General features: G+C 38.2%; 1 pseudogene; it reads left to right on the forward strand.

Moving 5' to 3' along the window:
• The first annotated feature begins 1,717 nt into the window (after nucleotides 1-1,717).
• On the forward strand, nucleotides 1,718-2,877 carry LOC119000681 (importin subunit alpha-1-like; annotated as a pseudogene).
• The last annotated feature ends 2,795 nt before the right edge of the window (nucleotides 2,878-5,672 follow it).

A 5,672-nucleotide genomic window follows, 5' to 3' on the forward strand; every position in this document is an offset into this window, starting at 1 on the left:
CAAGAAAAATGTAACCAAACACACTGAAGTAGAGAACAGGCTGACAGTGACCACAGGGGAGAGGGGAGGGAATTCAGGGGAAAAGGGAAGGATTTACAGAAACAAGTATAAAGCACACATGGATAAAAACTGTGTCCCTAAGGGGAGTAGAAATGGGAGGGAGGTGAGGAGCACTGGAGGGGGGTGGCTGGGATGTGGGTAAAAGACAGAAAAGTGTACTTGAACAATTGAAATAAATAAATATTTAAAAATGGTGTTGGGAGAATTGGACAGCTATGTGCAAAAAAATGAAACTCGATCACAAACTTACACCATACACAAAAATAAATTCAAGGTGGATAAAAGATTTAAATATAAGTCATGACACCATAAAAGTCCTAGAGGGGAATATTGGCAGGAAAATCTTAGATATTCCACAGAGCAATATTTTCACTGATACATTCCCAGAGAAAGAGACATAAAGAATAAACAAATGAGATCTCATCAAAATAAAAAGCTTCCACATGGCTAAAGAAAACAGCATTAAAATGAAAAGAGAACCAACTATTTGGGAAAACGTATTTGCCAATGATACCCCAGACAAGGGTTTGATCTCCAAAATATACAAACAACTTACAGGACTCCACTCTGAGAAGACAAGCAACCCAATTAAAAAATGGGCAAAAGATCTGAACAGATACTTCTTCAAGGAGAACACACAGAGGGCCCAGAGACATATGAAAAGATGCTCAGCATCACTAGCCATCAGAGAGATGCAAATTAAAAGCACAATAAGCTACCACTTCACACCAGTGATAATGGCCATCATAAACAAATCAACAAACAAGTATTGGAGAGGATGTGGAGAAAAGGGAACCCTACTACACTGTTGAGAATGCAGACTGGTGCACCACTATGGAAAACAGTATGGAATTTCCTTAGAAAACTAAAAATTGAACTGCCTTTTGATTCAGCAATTCCACTCGTAGTATTATATCCTAAGAACCCTGAAACACTAATCCATAAGAACCTGTGCACCCCAATGTTCATAGCAGCACAATTTACAATAGCCAAGTGCTGGAAGCAACCTAAATGCCCATCAGTAATTGAATGGACAAAAACACAAAACTATGGTACATTTGTAGAATGAAATTCTACACAGCAGAGAGATAGAAGGAACTTATACCCTTTGCAATAGCATGAATGGAACTGGCAAGCATTATGCTAAGTGAAATGAACCAGGCAGTGAAAGACAAATACTGTATGATCTCACCTTGAACTGGAACCTAATCAACAAAATGAACAAACAAGCAAAATATTTCAAAAGACATTGAAATTGAGAACAGGCTGACAGTGACCAGAAGGGAAAGGGGAGGGGAGGGGATAATGGGGGGAAAGGGTGAAGGGTTTACAGGAGCAATCATAAAAGACATATGGAGAATAACAAGGGTTGGTGGGTGGAAATGAGAAGGAGGTGGGGGATGGCAGGAAAAGGTGGAAAACTGTGCTTGAACAACAATAAAAAATCTTTAAAATAAAAAGAATAAATGTAATAGGAAAAGCTCTTAGAAATTAAAATTACACAGTCTCCATGCTGATTAATGTTGGACATTTTCAGAGCAAGCAAAACACAGCCCATCCACTTTCCACTGTCACCGATGAACAGCCTAAGCCAGCTGTTTAGGTTCAAACTCAGGCCCTGTCCAGCCAGAGAGCCATCTCCCTGTGTCTCATAACCATGTCCACCAGTGAGAATGCTAATTCGCCAGCTGCCTGCCTTAATAGATTTAAAAACAAGGGGAAAGTTAATACAGAAGTGAGGAGTAGCTGAACAGAAGTTAATATGAAGCTGAGAAAAGCTAAAAAGTATGAAGAGATGCTGAAAAGAAGAAATGTAAGCTTCTTTCCTGATGATGCTACTTTTCCACTGCAGAAAAACCACAACAACCAGGGTACTATAAATTGGTCTGTTGAGGACATTGTCAAAGGCATAAACAGCAACAATTTGGAAAGCCAGCTCCAAGCTACTCAGGCTGCAAGGAAACTGCTTTCTAGGGGAAAACAGCCAGGCATAGACAACATAATCTGGGCTGGTTTGATTCCAAAATTTGTGTGTTTCTGTGGCAGAACTGATTGTAGTCCCATTCAGTTTGAATCTGCCTGGGCCCTCACTAACATTGCTTGAAGGACATTGGAACAAACCAAGAGCAAAAGATGGAGGTGCTATCCCAGCATTCATTTCTCTGTTGGCATCTCCCCTTGCTCAAATCAGTGAACAAGCCAATGGGCTCTAGGAAACATTACAGGTGATAGTTCAGTTTTCCAAGACTTGACTATCTAGTATGATGCAGTTAATCCACTGTTGGCTCTCCTTGCAGTTGATGATATGTCATCTTTAACATGTGGTTATTTATGTAATCTTACCTGTACATTTTCAAACCTTTGTTGCAACAAGAATCCTGATCCTAAGACACAAAAGGAAGCTGTTGGGCCTGTGACCAAACTATACAAGTGGTGGGACAGTGGAACAGATTGTATACCTTACTCACTGTGGAATAATAGAGCCATTGGTAAACATCTTAACTATGAAAGATACCAAAATTATTCTGTTTTTTTCTGGATACCATTTCAAATATCTCCCAGGCTGCTGAGAAACTAGGGGAAACTGAGAAACTTGGTATAATGATCAAAGAATGTGGAGGTTTGGGCAAAATTGAAGCTCTACAAAATGATGAAAATGAATATGTATACAAAGCTTCATTAAACTTTATTGAGAAGTATTTCTCTGTAGAGGAAGAGGAATATCAGAATGTTGTGCCAGAAACTACCTCTGAGAGCTATACATTCCAAGTTCAGGATGGCACTCCTGGTACCTTTACTTTTAGATTGTACAGCTAAGGCATAAAATGTTGGAGGTTTTTTGTGTACTATGTTTGGTATAAATTTGTCTTACTGTTTCTCTACTAAGAACTTTTTTAAAATGTGGTTTGTTATTGTAGCACTTTTTGCAATGAAACTATACTTGGACAGTTCCAAACTGTACATACTGTATGAAAATTCTCCTGTCAATGGGTTTCTTATTTCTATGTGGAACTTCATATCTTACAGTATGAAGATATGTAAAGATAACTTAAATAAAGATTAAGTTCCACCATACAAAATAAAATGAAAATATTTTTTGTTAAATAAAAATTTAAGGATGAAAAATAATCTCCCATAATGCAGCAATGTAATTTAAAAGAAAAATAATTTATTGTATTTTGTCAAATGAAAAATTTTAAATTACCACAATCTATACAATCTATGTAATTTTTTAATGTTATATCTTCAAAACATTCTTATTTTAAAATAATTTTAGACTTATGGAAAAATTGCCAAAGTTGTATAGAGTTACCATATACTATTGCCCTCATTTCTCCTAATGTTAACATCTTATATAACCACTGTACAACAATCAAATCCAAAACATTAACAATGGTACTATAGTCTAATTGAGGCAGGAGCTAGGAAGGAGGAAACTCCGGAGATACCCCCAGGGCTAAGATAAAGGACATCCATACAAGACAGAGACCCTGTTCTAAGACTGGTTGTCCCTGCTTCCTGGAAAAGCACTGAATCATGGTGACTCATGAGTGCACCTGCGCAGAGGATGCTACATGACCCCTGATTCATTATAATAAATTAACATTGTGTGACCCCCTTCTCCTGTGGCCAATCAAGGAAAATCATAGGAGACCACATGCGCAGTAGCTTTAAAATACGACTACTTGTACATGCACAATAAAAGGCTGCCAAAACTAGCCAGGAGGGATCCGCCCTATAAGAATAGAATCCCTCCAGCCCATGAGGTCAATCTCTGCTTAGAGTTGGCCCACTCCCATGTTCTGTGGAGTGTACTATTGCTTAATAAATCACTCTTTATGCTATCAACTCTGTGTGTTTGATTCAATTCTTTGTCCATGATCACTAAGAACCTGGTTACCTGTGCCCATCTGTGACATAATGATACTAGACTATTAATTAAAACTACATGCCTTGTTTGAATTTACTGATTTTTTTTCACTAACATGCTTCTTCTGTTCCAGTATCCCACATTGCATTTAGTTTTCATGTCTTCAGTTTCCTCTAATCTGTGACAGTCCCTCAGTCTTCCTTGTTTTTCATAACCTTTACATTTTTTAAGCATACTGATCTGTTATTGTGTAGCTTGTAACTCAGTTTGGGTTTGTCCGATGTTTTCTCATTATAAAGTTATGCATTTTTGGCAATAATTCTACAGAAGTGATATCCTACCCATCTCAGTGTACCATATCACGGGTATATGTGTTGACTTGTCATCATCTTTGTGAATATTGACCTTGATCATTTGGTCAAGGTGGTATCTGTAAAATGTCTCCACAGGGAAGTTACTGGTTTTCCTCTTGTAATAAATTTCCTGAGAAGATATTTTGAGACTAGATGCAATATCCTTTGATTGCTCATTTTTATTGGTTATGAGTTCCTTAACATTCCCAAATGGTTTTTAGAGTGGCTAGGTAATGACTCTAATAATGACAAAGGATCTAACTTGTAAATATCCATATCATAATTTTTAATTATTTGCCAGTTTTCCCCTTCTTGCCTAATGAGATTTACACTCCTCACGTGAGGAAAAAAGTATCTCATTGCTTTCTTCATATGAGGAAAGTAATGCAGTACATTGGTCCTCTACATTTAAAGGCTTATATACACTTAGGACTTTTATATATGTAGGACAATCAATGCTCAGGATTCCTTACATATTCATTTGTTTTTCCTTTTATTCCTGCATATTATATGAAATTTTCTGGGGCCAAGAAGCTGGAGAAAGAAACTGACAGCTCCATAGTTTGTTACATCAGAGTTTCAGGAAATTTACAAAGAGGTTCATCTTGGGTGGTGGCAAGACTATGTGGATATCCCTGCCTCATGTGCCAGAAGCTAAAGGGTTAAATGGGACAGCAGGATGGATAGGGACACTGGGGTGTGAGTCACTGCAGAGCCAGGGGAAATGCCTTTACATACTTTACCAGAGCCAGGGCTTCTTTCAGGAACCAGCATACCTAAGGCACAGGGGAGTGGTCAGATAGTCTCTGAAGGGATTTGAGGGAAGGAATCTCTGTTCTGGCCCAGATCTAGTTGGATCTATCACAAGGGCCCAGTAGTAGTCAGGCAGGGTCAGGCAGCAGTCATGTCATGGAATAGTCTCTCCTCCACATTAATTGTGAATTTGAGGAATCTACTTGATGTCATCCAAATATGCTTTTAAAATCATGTGTGCCATAGTGTTTCCCTCTAAGAAAACATTGTCATATACTAGCGGTATTCAGTTAAATATCTTACCATCTTTGACCATATAAAGAAATGATCAGTCGAAATGGTAGAAACCAATATTTTCATATTATTACTGCCTGTGGTGGACAGCAAAATGTCCTGTCTGCACAAAGATGTCCATGTGCAAGTGTCCAGAATCTGAGTGAATATGCTACCTTAGATGGCAAAAATGATTTTCCAGGTATGATTAAACTAAAGATCTTGACGTGGAATGATTATTCTGTATTATCCAGGTTGGTCAACTGTAATCACAAGGGTCCTTATAAGGCAGAGGCAGGAGAGTCAGAGTCAGGGTCAGAAAGAGATGTGACCAGGGAAGCAGGTATCAGAGAGCAAGATTT

Source organism: Sturnira hondurensis, unplaced genomic scaffold (assembly GCF_014824575.4).
Source record: "Sturnira hondurensis isolate 20B ecotype Veracruz unplaced genomic scaffold, ASM1482457v3 Scaffold0016184, whole genome shotgun sequence".
Classification (NCBI taxonomy): Eukaryota; Metazoa; Chordata; class Mammalia; order Chiroptera; family Phyllostomidae; genus Sturnira; species Sturnira hondurensis.